Genomic DNA, 16,936 nt, shown 5'->3' with positions numbered 1-16,936 from the left:
ATCAGGGCAGAAACTGCCGAGACCTAGTCATCGAACAACCAGAAGTGCCTATTCTGCCCATATCTGCCTTGTTTGTGGCAAGTTACATGGGGGTATTTGTTGTAAGACCACTAAAGCCTACTACAATTATGGAAAGCATGGACATTTTGTTAGAGATTGTACTAGAGCATCTCGATCTGCTCTCCGAAGTTCATAAACAGTCGGTCAGAGTCGAGATAGAAATAGAGTTGGTACTCCTCACAACCATAACATAGTGAATCAACTCGAATATAGTAGCGCACTAGTCAGAGTGTCCACTATGCGCTAAGGAGAAAGAGCAGAAACTTTGGATGTAATTACTGGTAAGTTCTTAATTTTGGAGGAAATAATTAGTTAATATTTGATCCCAACACTACTTATGTGACACCCCTTACCCGTCTACAGTGTAGCCGAGCAAGATATGCCACGCAGTGTACCGGAACACCCTATTTTAATTTAATCATTTTTTTATTCTTCCTAATTTATTTTTTTCATAGTTATGAAGTACAATTTATGAAATATAATTCATTTAAGTCATTTATTGAAATTATAATTTATTTGAAGTTCCGCAAATTTTATAGAAAATTCGGCAGTGTACCGGCTTAAAATGGAGAAAACAGTTCTTCGAAACTTGTGAAAAATACTTCCAATATTTTCAATCAATCCCAAACTCCATTTCATCAACAAAATCTCAATATTTTTTTCAACAACATTTCCATTTCTCAATAATTCATCTCATATGATAATCATGTAAAAGTCATAAATAAATATTCACTTTTTCATTCATAAACACAATTTCCACTATTTACATTAATACCAAAATACATTACATAAGTTTCAATTACATATGAGAAAATAAAAGTTAATTACAAAATGCCCAAAATGAAACCTAGTGTCCTACCAATGCACTGACGTCGGTGAGGTGACACGGACACTATGCAGAGCTGCAGAAGGTCTCACCCAGTCTGTGGTCTACTGGGCTCTCGGTCGGTCTCTCCAGAACCTACGCGTAGCAAAAGCAACGCGCTAAGCAATAATGCTTAGTGGTGCTAATAATAAAATAAAAAGAAATAATAGAAAATAAATATGCAGTGCATGTTTAGATGTCTTATGCAAACAATTTTTTTTATCATTATTGGTAATCTTATTTATTTTGTATTTGTTATATTCATAATTTCATTAAATTTATCCATTTCCAATTTTTAGTTGCCTAAGTAACCTATACTGGATGACTGGACTGGATAAACGGGTAAACTGGCACTGGGTATCAAGTACCTCGGGCCGTCACACCATCGGTCACATATGTGTCTCTCGATGTGCAACAGAACAACTAATAAGCTGTAATAACATTAGGCATAAGGCCAAGTCTCAACACAATGTCAGAATGGCTAAAAGCCATGAAATTACAGAATGGCATAATGCTATGTGCAGTACTGCTAACTGAACCCTATTGGCATGCCAACCTATTCAAACCAATCTTGCTAGGTGTACTAGCGCATGTTACACTTTTAAACTTTACAATTCTTGAAATTTAAGTTTAGGTGTTACTATTCATTTCATTAGTCAACTAAAATGTTGACTTTTGCATAGACAATAGGTAAATTGGTTCTAATACTCCGAACATACCACATTTTGCATTCTAAAATTGTTGGTATTGGTTGCCAATACCATTTCTAAGCTTAGTGCTAGTTATTAAAAATTTTCAGATTTCAAGCCTTGTGTTTACTATTCCATTGGTCATTTTACAATAGGAATTTGGCAAAATTGTCTCCATGAAAGTTGTTCCTTATTTTGTATAGTTACATTTCCTTTTTTGAATCACTCCATTTGGAGTTTTGTAGCTCAAGTTATGGCCTAAACACCATAACTGGCCGGATTGGATAGAATCCAAAATTCTGGGCAAAACTGGTTCTGCCAGATTTGGTAGCCTAAGTTTGGTTGGCAATTTGACTAGGTTATGGTCAGAATTTGGATTTGTGTTCTTCATGAAAGTTTTAGGTCTATGTCTCAGCTTTTTTCTGGTAAAATTTTGGGTCAATTACACCTTTCTACACTGAGTTATGACCAAATGAATAAGCACTATTCATTTGGTCATTTTGCTCAGGCAGAATGTAAGTCACTCGGATTAGGGCAATTTTTAGGTTAACTTAGTTTAGTTTTCTGGGCAGGGTTTCTTCACCAAAGTTGTGCCATTATGTGTCTAGTTTCATGTCCAATTGGTCTTGCAGCAATTGAACCTCTACAACTCCATTTATAGCTACCCAAACCTGCTGGACTCATGCTCAGTCTTGCAGGTCAGCCAAGGCAGCTCACCCATACACAAAGGCCAAGCCTCAACTCACTTCAATTCCTCATCATACACAGCCAAATGGTCACTAATTGACCATTTAAAATTTCATTCACCAACACATGAACAAAATCCAAGTTTTGTGCCTCAAACCCTAACTCCAACAACTAAAATTTTTATACACATACAATCCATGAATTTCAACACCAAAATCATGTTCAATGGTAGCCATACACAAAATTTTTAGAAGAAATTGGCACTAAACTTGACTTAGGCACTTTCCAAAGCTTCAAAACTTCACTTTCTTCCCTTCTTTTAGCTGTCCAAAGCTTGTTCTAGGTGTGAGGATGAGTTCTTGTGAAGGGAGGCTAGGGTTTTGAGGTAGTTTGATGGGTGAACCAAAGCTTGGAAAAGCTTTAATGGAGTTTTCCTTCCTCTCTCTCTCTCTCTCTCTCTCCATGTTTTTGGCTGCCCCAAAGGTTGAAGAAGCAACTTATTTTTCTTTCTTTTTTTTTCTGCCCATTAAGTCATTTTAAATAAGTTAATGCCATGTGTTAAAGTTTGATTGGGTGGGAGGATTTTTAATGACATCATAATGATGTCATAATTCTAATTCTTTAATTTTCCTTCCTTTTCTTGTCTACTAAATTTTAATTTAATTTTTAGCAATATTTATTCACATTTTATGTCATAATAATTATTTACTTAACTGGACAAGTCGGCCAAAAATCATCTCTGAAGACGAAATGACCAAAATGCCCTCCGTTTAGCTTAACAGACTAAAATTGTCTGTACCGATTTAAAAATTTTTCTAAACTTTTTCTTGGCATTCTAATGCCATGGAAACCTCAATGACCCTTCTCTGGAGTCTCAAAAATTATTTTATGAATTTTCTCCTGGGTCTAGGGCTCCTAGTTGCGAGAACCGCAACTTCCCACTGGTTTACCCATCGCTAGGGCACCGGCTCATTTAACTTGGTTGTATTTTATTTCTCAAATTTTTCCTAAATTTTTATTATTAATATTTGAGTTAATTATGGTTCCTCACTTTAGTTTAAATATTTTTTTGGACGTTCTAGCTGTCCGGACCGACACTGGTCACCGGAACAGCAGAATGTATGGAGTTGCTACAAGGAGGGTGTTACAACTTATTTGTATGTTAGTGTTAGAATTATATATTTTGTTGCTATTCCTTTATAGGGAAATAAATTTTAATGCATCAGTGACTAGTCCTTTAGGATAAAAACTATATTAACAAGTATGATTAACGTTAATTTTGGAAGAATTGTTAGCTAAAAGTATTTTCTAATACACCATAAATTATAAAGCTAATTGGCGAGCCTACTTAATGTAAGGCAAGAGGACCTAAAAGTAAGTTGTTGTAATAGAATTGCTCTAGATGAGGGCAAAGATGTTACGGTTAGTAATTATTAATGGATATTATAATCAGAATAAGTTTAAGATATAAGTGAACTCAAGAAGGATAAGATATAAGAAAATTTGATCTATTGGAATGTATCGTAGTAACTATGCAATGTTCTTCATGTTTGTATTGTAAGCTGCAGATTACAGTACTGACTTGAGATTATTGTGTAGAGCTACGTACTACTCGATAGTACACCAAGATGAGAATAGTAGCCAACGGCATCTGTTTTGGTATAGTTATGCCATGACAGATTTTTATTGTTGGAAATGAGTTTGGAAATCCTACTTAGGGATTTAAAACTCAAAAGTTAGAATATCGAAAGGTTATAGTTCAGTACAAAAGGAAGTAATTTATAGAATATTGGTAGATAAACGAATTGTGGAAGTAAAAATTTGAATAGTTGATTTAAATGAAATAAGAAATGTTACGAATATGAGTAAGATTGTTGACTAGAATGGTCAGAGGACCAATGATTAGATAAATAATTCTAACATGACCACAATGGTCATTCGATAAGGAAACATGAATTGAAATATTAGACAGAATGATAGTAAGAGAACATTAGTGCTATACAAACAAATTAAATGTTGTATTAGATTGTTAAAAGTCTTACACAAACTTAAAGGAAAGAAGATTATATGATTGTATAGAAAAGAGAAAAACTAAGTTCTCACTCCATAGAACCACACAAGGTCCTAGAAAGAGTGGATTCGTTAGCACACAAAATTGCTTACCTCTAAAAAGGTGAGATGAATTTAAATTCAACGTATGATGGGGAAACTCATAAAGATCTTAGTACATGAGGTGAAGCAGCTGAGAAATAAATGTATACATTTGGTTAAGGTGTTATGGACCATCATTTAGGCCAGGAAGTTACTTAAGAACGAGAAGAGGATATGAGCAGGCAGCACCCACAGTTGTTCAGAGACTAAAATCAGAAAAATTTTGAGACGAAATTTATTTTAAGGGGGAGAGAATTGTAACACCCTTATATTCGGTAGTGCGTTCTATTATTCCGGTGACTAGTGTCTGTCCGGACAGCTAGGATGCTTAGAATTATACTTAATTGTTAGTGAGGAGACATAAAATAATGAAATACAATAGAGGAAAATACAAGAAAAATAAAGGAAAAATAAGAGAAATGAAATGTGATTAAGTTAAACGAGCCAAAAATCGTAGTGATGGGTGACCGCACTGGGAAGTTGCAGCGAGGACCGTTGACTAGCCCTGGACCGCGAGGAACCCTGGAAAATATTTTTGGGACCTAATTAAACATCTATTGAGGTATAAATGACATTAGAAATGTAAAAAAAAAAAAATTAATAAATTAGTACAAAGAAAAACAAAAAATCAAGAAACAAACAAAAATCGGTGTTACCGAAAAATCGGAAATACAAATCGAATAGGGGAATTTTGGTCAATTGACACCTAGAGTTTCCTTTTGACCTCAATTTCCATTAAAAATGAGTGATAGCACACTTTGAAAATGTCATGAAAATTAAAAATGTGGTACATAAAATAAATGATGGAAGTTTGGGGCATAATTACAATTAAGGAAAAATTTGGATTATTAAACATTTAATCCACCTTAGTGGAGCACTATGGATTTGTATATTGATTAAGTGGATAGCATATCCCACTTCAGCCACTTCTTCTTCTTCATTTCATCTTCAAGCATAATCCAATCCTCCCAAAAACTCCATGGATGGCCAAAGCTTTAAGCTCTCATCAACCAAGATTAAGCCATGAAATCTTCAAGGTTCTTTATTAAACTTTATCCTCATACCTTGGGCAGCATATTGGGAGCAAAAAGTGAGAGTTTTGTTAAGGTTTGAGCAAGCTCCAAAAAGAGGTAAGGGTCCAATTTACTTCCTTTCTTAAGTAAAGTTTATGTTGAGCTTGAGATGAGTTGATTAGTGATGAAAATTGATGGAATTTTTGAGTTATTGGACTGCCCAATTTTAGGCAACCATGGGAGCCTATATTACTTGAGTATTTTTCCCAATTTACTTTGCTGGAATTGTGTTAAATAAATATAGAAGTGCCAAGAATGAATATTGAAGTATTGGGAGGAGGAGGATTGCCAAATTGGGAGTGTAAATTCTCTTATGCAGGTTGTGATTGTTGGCAGTGTATAAATTAGGCTATAAGTGCAAAGTTGTGACTCCAATTGGCATGAGGCCAATTGGAGGTGAAACTAGACATAAAATAGTCCAACTTTCATGGAGAAGTGTTGCCCAAATTCTGCCAAGAAGTGACCTAAAAGAATGACCAAATCCGGATTGCCTAAAATGTGAACCCAGAATTTGACCATATGAATAATAATCAGTCTTTTGGCCATAACTCACTCAAAACAGGTCTAAATAACCTGAACTTTATACCATGGAAAGCTTAGACATAGAGCTACAAATCTTATGAAGAAACCAAAGCCCAAAAATGACCGAAACTAAGTCAAAACGCTTGCACAAATTGGGTTACAAAAACTGGCTGAATTGACTTTGACCTAAAAATGACCTAAACTTTACAATATAAGTTCAACTTGACTAGCAATAGTAAAATGACCATAACTTGGTCTATAGAACTCCAAATGACATGAAATTAGTCCCAAAATTTCAATAAGACATAAATCTACAATATTGGTAATTTGACCAAAACCCAAAAATCAAGAGAACTAGCTCAATTAACTTGATTAATTTAGCACACTAAATCTTGAATTGGTATAATTGACCATTAAGTCCAGAAAATTCAAATAAGTATATCTCCCACCAAAAGTGTCCAATTTAAATGAGCCATACCAATCTGGAGAGCTAAGAAAGAGACCTAAAACATTGTTTTAGACAACTTCCTTAAATTATAAATGTATAAGGTTAGAATTTAAGGTCAAGCCATTGACCTAATTAAGGACCATGCCAATATAGGACCTTTGAGTCCAAGTTAACAATTTATCTATAAAGAATTCTATAAGACTTGAAAAATGGTAAGCAAAATTTCTGGTTGTCCCTAAGACATAGGGAAACAATACTTATGAAGAATGCTAGACCTCAATATGATTACAAAAAGTCCAAATAAATTAGTAAATTCAAAACCGAAAATGCCTAAAAAGGAAACTAAAACTTAGATTTGACCTAGTTATGGTTAATTGACCATAACTTGAGCTATACAACTCCAAATGGAGTAATTCAAAAAGGAAATTAAAGAAGACACAATGAAAAACAATTTAATGAAGAGAAATCTATTAAATTTACACTGTAGCCTTGTCCACTAGACAGTAAACATTGGCTATGAAGTCTAGAAAATGGCAATAAGTTTTAAAATGAAACTGGTAACATATACCAATACTTAGAGACTATAAAATGTGACAAATTAGGAACATTAAAATTGACTCACTTATAGTGCATCAAAGGTCAATATTATAGGTTGACTAATGAAATGAATTGAAGGGAATAGTACTAAGAAAACTTAGATATTGGATTTTATTGTCAGAAACAATTTAACTGAGTACTGAAATACTTTAAATTGTGTGTTTTAGTTGAAAAGGATATTGAAAAGCATAAGGAACATTGAGTCAAGGCCAAGAGGTGACTCATCAGAGGTTTGTGCACAACTAGTTTTTAATTGATTTTGTTATGAATATTTCATATGATTAAATGACGTTATTTTCCTTATGCATTATGTTTATCAAGTATTGGATTTAATTCATTGATTATTGAAATTGTTATAGTATGTATGAATTTAGCTTTGTGAAATGGTATTTCAATAAGTATTAAACATTGTTGTGGATTGAATAAATTATGTTTTGGAAAATTGTGATAGAATATGTTTTGAATTGTGATGAGCATAAAAATTATTGGATATTGGAATTGACATTGAATTGAATTGTGTTGTGATTTATGCTCACAAAAAGGACAAAGAGATTCACGATATTATTTTATATCTCACTTTAGATGCTTGACTAGGTTATTACCCGTCTCTCTCATTTGTTGAGGAGACAATGGAGTTAGCTTTGTTTTGATTACCATGGTACGTGCACAGGCTTAGATTCTCCTTTTATTAGAGGTTAGATCTAAGTTTTTATGTTATGGCTCTTTCGAAAGTTTCATTATTGTGATGTGTATTGTGCACGATGATTCGACCTCCCTGACCTTAGGGAGTTAGAATCCGATTCGATCTCCTCGACCATAGGGAGTTAGAATCACCTCAAAAATGGCCCTTGCAGATTAGTCTTGCATAGTTAGTGAGATAAAGAATGATTTTTGAATAGTAAAGAATTTCGATTTCAAATGGGATTTATGCATAATTGATTTTGTTGGAATTAATCTTTATTTCCATGATTGCTGGAATTACTTTAAATGTCCAGTTGTGATTTGATAAATTGAATTTCTTGCTCAAAGTCATTTTAACTAATGATTTATATTATTGGCAAAAAAGATTTTGACTTTTGGAATTTTGTTGAATTTCGAGACTTTCAAATTAATTGTTATAATTTTGTCAATGTATGTTGTTCTATGTTTTAAATTATAGTTGTGCACCACTGAGTTCACCACTCAGCGATAGCTTTGTATGCTGTTGCAGGTGAAAAGAGCATAGAGCAGTTGAGTAAGCTTCTTTGAAGACACATTCAGATCAGCTCCAGGTATATTATAGGTATACCCATATACATAGGTTTTGATGTATGCATGTAATAATATGTAGGTAAATTATTTGAGTAGTTGTATAAAAGCTCTTGTAAAATATTTTGGTATGTAATTAAGTGCAAATTATTGTAATGTAAATTTGAGATTTCATTTACCTATATAGTTTTGTAATATTAATTTTTGAGTCTTGTAATCAATGAAATATTTCTTTTATGATGAGGTTGGTTTGAAAATGAATTGATTTGATTATTGAGATTTGAATTGTGAGATGAAATGAAGTTTATTGGGGTTGTATTTGAGAAATCATATTGGGAGTGTTTTCCCTTTCAGGTTTGAAGAACTGTTTTCTCAAAATATAGCCGGCACTCTGCCGAAATTTTGAAAAATTTTTATAACACCAGATTTTAATCGATGATTTAAATTTCACGAGTATTGTTTTAAAATCCCTTGTAGCTTATTTAATGGGTTACCGGTAGGCAATGTACAATAATTCATTAGGTGTACTACGGGATTATGTTACGTCTTACGGAGGGGTAGGGTGTGACACTTATCAAAGAAAATATTCAAATTCACAGTTCAAAACTCATTAAAAAACAATGCTCTGATACAACTAAAACATGTCACACCTCATCCTTACATAAGGCATAACATGATCCCGTAGTATACCTAATGAATTATCGAACTTCGCCTACTGATAACTCATTAAATATACTACTAGGGATTTTAAATCAATTTGTTATCATTTTAAAGTGGTGGGTAAGATTTAATGATTATTAAAACCCCTTAATTGAAGTTTAGATCATAAATTAAAATTTTAATTAATTTGAAATCTCCGAAAATTTTACAGAAATTTCGACAGAGTGCCGTCTATAATTTGAGTAAACAGTTCTTCAAAAACCTGTGAAAACACTCCCAATATACATTTAAATCTCAAACTCCAATATTCTCATCACAGTCCAATCTCAATTCAACACCATTTCAAGCAATTCATAAAAAAAAACTATGTCAAAAATAAAAGGAAGCATTTCATTAAATAAAATAATAGATTTACATTACAACCATTTACAAAGATAAAAAACAAATACCAAAATTTATTACACAACTACTTAAGTCTAATGTACATACATACAATTATATATACATCAAAATAAAAATTTATAAGGGTATAATCTATATACCCAGTGATGTCTCCAAAATAAGGATCACTGCACATCACTAGCAGCCTACTTTGCTGCTTTATCTGTCTCCTTACCTGCGACAACAATAAGAAGCTATCGTTGTGTCACACCCTGCGCCTCTGTAAGATATAACATGATCTCGTAGAACACTTAATGAATTACAGTACTTCGCCTACTGGTAACCCATTAAATATACTACAAGGGATTTTAAACAATTTCTTACTTCTATTTAAAGTGGTAAGCACTTTTGACAGGTGTAAAAACTTTTTAATCGATGTTGAATCACACATTAAGTCTGAAATAGCCACAACTTTTATAAAAATTTTAGCGGAGTGCCGTCTATATTTTGAGCAAAATAGTTCTTCAAAAACCTGTAGAAAACACTTCCAATATATTTGTTTTAGTCCCAAACTCCAATATGGCTCAACACAAATCAATTTTCTCAAACATAAGTCAAACTCAATTCAACATCACTTTCAGTAGTTTTAAAAATAGAATGCAAAATGACTAAGTATTTCAAAGCTGAGATAAGAAAATTATAGTACAACATTTTTATAGGCCAAAATAATTTACAACTTTATTTTATAACTGCTCAAGACCAAGTACAATATATACAAACAGTTCACATACATTACAATAATATTTACAAGGAAGTGGTATGCTCAATATACCTGGAAAAATCCCAAAGCGAAGTTACAAGCAGCCTACTCTGCTGCTTTATCTGTCTGTCTACCTACGACAGCAATAAAAAAGTTATCGCTGAGTAAAATTTACTCAATGGTGCATAATAACAATTTAAAATGTGATATATAAAACTTTTATTGACAATTTACAATTCAAATAATTCACAATTTCAAGTCACAATTTTCAAAGCTCATATAATACAAATTTGATCAAACAATTTAATAAACATAGTGTTGCCAATCAATAACACAACTTAGGTCATGACACAAACTTTTTCGAACATGCTGTATTGTACACCATGACAAGACAAACTCACCCCACTAATCGAAATCAATGAGGGAGGTGGCTAGCTAGCTAATGAGTACTCATCCAAACTCACCTCAGACTGGCAAGCTAGAGAGGGAGGAAAGTGATCAAATATCAAACTCAACCCCAAAAGTGGAGGAGGAACATAGTAAGGGACTACCATGCTATTGTGAATCAAAACAATTCCAAATCACAATATTTAAATATTTCATACAAATCACAAATCACATTTTATCTCAAAATTTCCATTTACAAAGTAGGCAACACAATAATTTCCAAATAAAATTTCCAAAGCCAAAACAATAAAAAAAAATTATTTATAACTCATTTCTTCAAATAAATTTTCTAGTAAAAGCAGTGAATATAAAAAGTATTGTGCACAGACCTGGTTTAAGTCGCCTCTAGGCCTTGACTCAATGTTCCTTATGCTTTTCAATATCTTTTTCAACTGAAATACACAATTTAAAGTATTTCAGTACTCAGTTAAATTGTTTCTAACAATAAAATCCAATATCTAAATTTTCTTAGTACTATTCCCTTCAATTCATTTCATTAATCAACCTATAATGTTGACCTTTGATGCACTCTAAGTGATTCAATTTTAATATTCCCAATTTGTCACATTTTATAGTCTTTAAGTGTTGGTATATGTTACCAATTTCATTATAAAGCTTATTGCATTTTATTGCCATTTTCCAAATTTCATGGCCAATGTTTACTGTCTATTGGACCAGGCTATAGTGTAAATTTAATAGATTTCTCTTCATTAAATTGTTTCTCATTGTGTCTTCTTTAATTTGCTTTTTGAATCACTCTATTTGGAGTTGTATAGCTCAAGTTATGGTCAATTAACCATAACTAGGTCAAATCTAAATTTTAGTTTTCTTTTTAGACATTTTCGGTTCTGATTTTACTAATTTATTTTGACTGTTTGTAATCACATTGAGGTCAAGAATTCTTCATAAGTATTGTTGCCCTATGTCTTAGGGACAACTAGAAATTTTGCTTACCGTTTTTCAAGTCTTATAGAATTCTTTATAGATAAATTGTTAACTTGGACTTAAAGGTCCTATATTGGCATGGTCCTCAATTAGGTCAATGGCTTTGACCTTAAATTCTAACCTTATACATTTATAATCAGAGGAAGTTGTCTAAAACAATGTTTTAGGTCTCTTTTTTAGCTTTCCACATTGGTATGGCTCATTTAAATTGGACACTTCTAGTGGGAGATATGCTTATTTGAATTTTCTGGATTTTATGGTCAAATGTGCTAATTTTAGATTTAGTGTACCAACTTAATCAAGTTAATTGACCTAGTTCCCTTGATTTTCGGATTTTAGTCAAATTACCAATATTGTAGATCTATTTCTTATTGAAATTTTGGGACTGATTTCATGTCATTTGGAGTTCTATGGACCAAGTTATGGTCAATTTACTAATGCTGGTCAAGTTGCACTTATATTGCAAAGTTTAGGTCATTTTTTTTGTCAAAGTTAATTCAGCCAGTTTTTGTAACCCAAATTGTGCAAGCATTTTGACTTGGTTCTGGTCATTTCTAGGCTTTGGTGTCTTCATAAGAGTTGTAGATCTATGTCTAAGCTTTCCATGGTATAAATTTTAGGTCATTTGGAGTTGTTTTGAGTGAGTTATGGCTAAAATACTGACTGCTGTTCAAATAGTCAATTTTCAGGTTTGCAAAGCAGCCAATTCGGATTTGGTCAATCCGTTAATAGTATGCCCTAGAGCATATCATTTAGTATGTATCTTGTACATGTTTTATTAATAAAAGGCATTTCCACTTTTCCATTTACATAAGATATTTATGTGTAATAGAAAAGGTCCATTGATATTTTGTTAGAAATTCTATTCTTAAGTTGTTAAGAATATGAGTGACAGTATTTCTAGTACAAAGTATCATAAATAAATTCACAATAGAGGATACTTCATAATAAGGACATGACTTATCCAGAAAGATTGTATTCATATTTGTTCCCAAGTTATTTATATGAGATATAAATAAGATGGAATGGTGAGTCTCATGCCATATGACGAACATGATAGGCACTTTATAAATGATAAGTAGGCCGAACCAGTGACACTTATGACAAGCACATGGAGTTTACTCTTGTCAATGTTTTGTCATAAATCATATCAGTGCATATAATCTTTAGACCTGAGATAGCATAGTTATCTTGTATATAGGTAGTTTGAGTTTGATACTGCTTTCATACTTGTACTGTGTATGGGTATATGGGCATGTGTTGGCTCCTACTAGTTATATATGGAGGTAGGTGTTGATCAAGATGGAATCTGTTCCTCTAAGTAAATAGAGATAAAATCCTATGTTCATTTAATTGTTCTTGATGTTTCAAGTTCCTGGCTAGGACAGATAGATTTAACCAGAAAAGAGTTTCTGATGAGAAAATCTTTTTAATCAACAACTGAAATTAAAAGAGAACATAATATTTATAGCAAATGGAGTTTGACATAAACCATTACTCCAGCTTGAGTTGGGATTTTGTAACAGAGAGATTCTAGTGAATGGTAACATATGATTATAGGTTCATTTAAGGTAAACCTGATTACTAATTGGGTGGCCATGGCATGCAATGCTAGGTGTTAACCATGGTCTATGAGGTGCATAAAATGATTTAGAGAAATAATTTATGGTAAGAAAGAATTCCGATGATATTAAGAGTTGATATCATATCTCATTGCCAATTAGTGATGAGCCTAGTAAGTAATACACATACATAAGTTATCACCTAATTAAATATGATTTAATTAATTAATTAAAGAGTTTAATTGATTAATTAAATAGGTTTGGTTTGCAATTAGATTGCAAAGTCCCTAGCATGACTTGAAACCAAATCTAGATTATTGGATGTAAAGTATAAGTTAAATTTATATTTAAAGTGTTTAAATATGAATTTAATTAATGAGAAATTAATTAATAGAGATTAATTAATTAATTTATATTTGATATAAATTGATTAGAAAAAGAGAAATAATTATTTTGGGTTAAGAACACAAAATTAAGACACAGAGGCATTTTGGTCATTTCACAGGGTGACATGTGGCATCATGAGATGGTGACACATGGCATTACAAATAAGCTTGCCAAATGTCTTTTAATCATGTAAGATGATTGAAATTAAGATTAAATATAGGTTTGACACTTGGCACAATGTGATTGGGTCAATTAAACCTAGAACCAATCAAAGGGTGACATGTGGTAAGGGTTTAAGCGGTGACCTAGCTATATAAGTGTTGTTATGAAAAATTAAAACACACAAGCTGCTGCTCCCAAAGGTGCCGCCACCCCTTGGATGCCTCTTCCTTCTTTTCTTCTTCATCTCTCATTCATTCCAAGCGATTAGCAAACAATTTCTTGAATTAAAAATACTAGAAATTGTTTCTAGTGTCCTGTTTACATCTTTAATCTCTTAAAAGGCAGAACATAATTTTCTAAATAATAGAAAAAGCTTTAGAAGCTATTCAAGGGCTGCCATAGGTGTTCTTGGTGTGGACAAGCTAGAGGGACAACATCTGGTGTCCTGAAGACAAATCTCAAAGGCACAAATACACTGCAGTGCATCAAGAGGTTAGTGTGTTTGTTCTTGATTTAATCTAGGGTTCTAAAATTAATCTGATTAATTTAAAAATCTTAAATGGCAAATACAGATCCAAAAACATATTAAAAGAGTTTTAATATGTTGTTTATCATTGAAATCAAATAGATAAAAATAAATCTTGCATGATGCATGTGACCCTAGGTAAAAAATTTTGAATTCAATGGTATAAACTTGTGTTTTTCACGCTTTTGTTCCTTCAATTGGTATCAGAGCCACTATATTTGCCATTTAGATTGCTGATTATATGATTTAATTGTGTGTTTTGATCATGAGATGATTTATCCATTGCTAGTTGCAATGAATATGTGGCGGTATGCAAGAGAACACCTAATGGTGCGCAAGGTTGTGGTTCCATGGGTGGCTCAAGGTTTGGCTTTTTAATTTGCAATTGTTGTATGATCTAAAAGCTTATCCTATGTCTAATTAAATTTTTTAATTAGAATTTTAATCACATAATTAAATTTTGATTCAAATCAGAATTTTAAAAATTGTTTGAATGTGATTCAAATATGAATTTTAAAAGTTGTTTGAATGTGATTCAAATCTAAATTTTTAAAGTTGTTTGAATCATATTTAAATCTGATTTTTTAAAGTTGTTTGAATAATATTTAGATATGAATTTTTAAATATTGTTTGAATGTGATTCAAATCTAATTTTTTAAAAATTGTTTGAATGTGATTCAAATCTGAATTTTTAAATTTGTTTGAATGAGATTCAAATCTGAATTTTTAAATTTATTTGAATCATATTCAAATCTAAATTTTTAAGTTGAATATGAGATATTCAATTTAATTTAAGCATGTATGTTTTATTTAATTGTTAAATAGTGATATGCATGATGGATGATCATGGACTATAAAAGACCAATATGATTGGATTTATTTCTTTTATGTTTCTTTGGGATTGTAAATTAATTAATTTATTTTAATTTATTTTGGGCATGTATTATTAAGTTTGTAATAATTTTGGGTTGTAATTTCATTTATTTAAGTTCTTGTAAATTCACCTTGGTATGCCAAGGATTACTATGTAATATTGGATTGCAAGAAGTTCAAGGAGGTCAAGAGCATTGGTGGGACCAGTGAGAGGAATTCAAGATCAAGTGTTGATTATGTACTCCTTCAGCAACTCTTGTAAAATGAATGAATGAAATGCACCTAGGAATGCCCTGATTCAATTCTTGGTCGCTCAGAATTGAATCCCTTAGAAAGTCCATGATCATACCATATTTACTGCTTATCCATGAATGCATGAGATGTATGGGAATGTATGCAATTATATGATATATGCATGCTAAATGGATAATGTGCAAAGTGAGACCTTAATAGTAATTAGGATGACCATAAAATCTTCCAAATAAATAATTAAGTTGGAAATGCTATAATTAAAGTAATTATAACATGGGCCCTCCATTGGGGCAATTATTTTAAGAAATTTTAAATAGTTGCATAAGATGCAATTAATTTAAGAGATTTTCTTAAGAATAATTGTTAAGCATGAGATGTTGTAAATATGTAAATAGTTTGGTGGCCAATATTGGATGTACCTGAGGACATTAAAATTATTTGCATAATTACTGGCTCAATGGGATCAACTTAACTAATGCAAGATAAGTCAATAATGGATGTACCTAACATATTGAGCATTAAGGGCTAGGTAAAGGATTGAACCTCACATGAGATGTGATGGGCAAGGAGTTGCACACTTATAGTTTATTGTAATTCTAATAACGGATGTACCTGAGGATGATCAATAGAATTATAAGAATTCAATCACCCACTAGAAATCCATCCAATTAGGATTTTCATTTTCTACTTTGGAAGTGTAGGATTCGCTAAGTTAGTGGGAGGACCAATTTTATTAAAAGACCATAATCATTTTGGTTAATTACTTGATACATTTACTAATTAATTTGGTTATTTTCTGCAATTAATTTTCTGATAATAATGAGCACAGAACAACCACCACCATCCAATATCCTTGCAAGCATACTTGATCGCAATAGGTTGACAAGACCTAATCTCTCTAATTGACTAAGAAATTTGAAACTTGTCCTAAACCTTGAACATATAGGACATGTTCTACATTCAAATGTTCCTGGTCCCTTACCTCCAGAGGCCACTTCAGAGGAACATGAAACTTTGGACAAGTGGAAGGAGCATGATATGAGAGCTAAGTGTTACATGCTTGCTTCCATGAGTAATGAGTTACAGAAGCAGCATGAGAACATGCAGAGTGCGGGTGAGATCCTCCTTCACCTACAAGAGTTGTATGGTGAGCATAGTAGGAATGCTAAGTATGAGATATCTAGGCAGTTGTTCCACATGAGGATGTCTGAGGGGCAAAATGTTGGGGATCATGTCCATAAGATGATTCGGCTGATTGAGCAGTTGGAACATCTTGATTTCAACATGGATTTCCAACTACAGACGGATTTGATCCTTCAGTTCTTTCCTGAGTCTTTTGGGAATTTTGTGACAAATTTCCATATGACTAAACAGGAATACACCTTAGCTGGTATACTCAACATGCTGGTTATTGCCCAAAAGGATATGCTGGGCAATAAAGGAAAAGAGGTAGCTTTGCTTGCATCTTCTTCTACTGGGAAGTCCAATAAGAAGAAGGGCAATAAGAAAAAGAAACCTCAGATTCCTAGTCCATCTAAGAAAATAGCTAAACAGAAAGGGAAGACTAAAGCTGATGGAGGCAAAGGAAAGTGTTTCCACTGCCAGAAGGATGGGCACTGGAAAAGGAACTGCCTAGAGTAT

Source organism: Hevea brasiliensis, chromosome 14 (genome assembly GCF_030052815.1).
Source record: "Hevea brasiliensis isolate MT/VB/25A 57/8 chromosome 14, ASM3005281v1, whole genome shotgun sequence".
Taxonomy (NCBI): domain Eukaryota; kingdom Viridiplantae; phylum Streptophyta; class Magnoliopsida; order Malpighiales; family Euphorbiaceae; genus Hevea; species Hevea brasiliensis.
Note: the sequence above shows the minus strand (reverse complement) of the source record.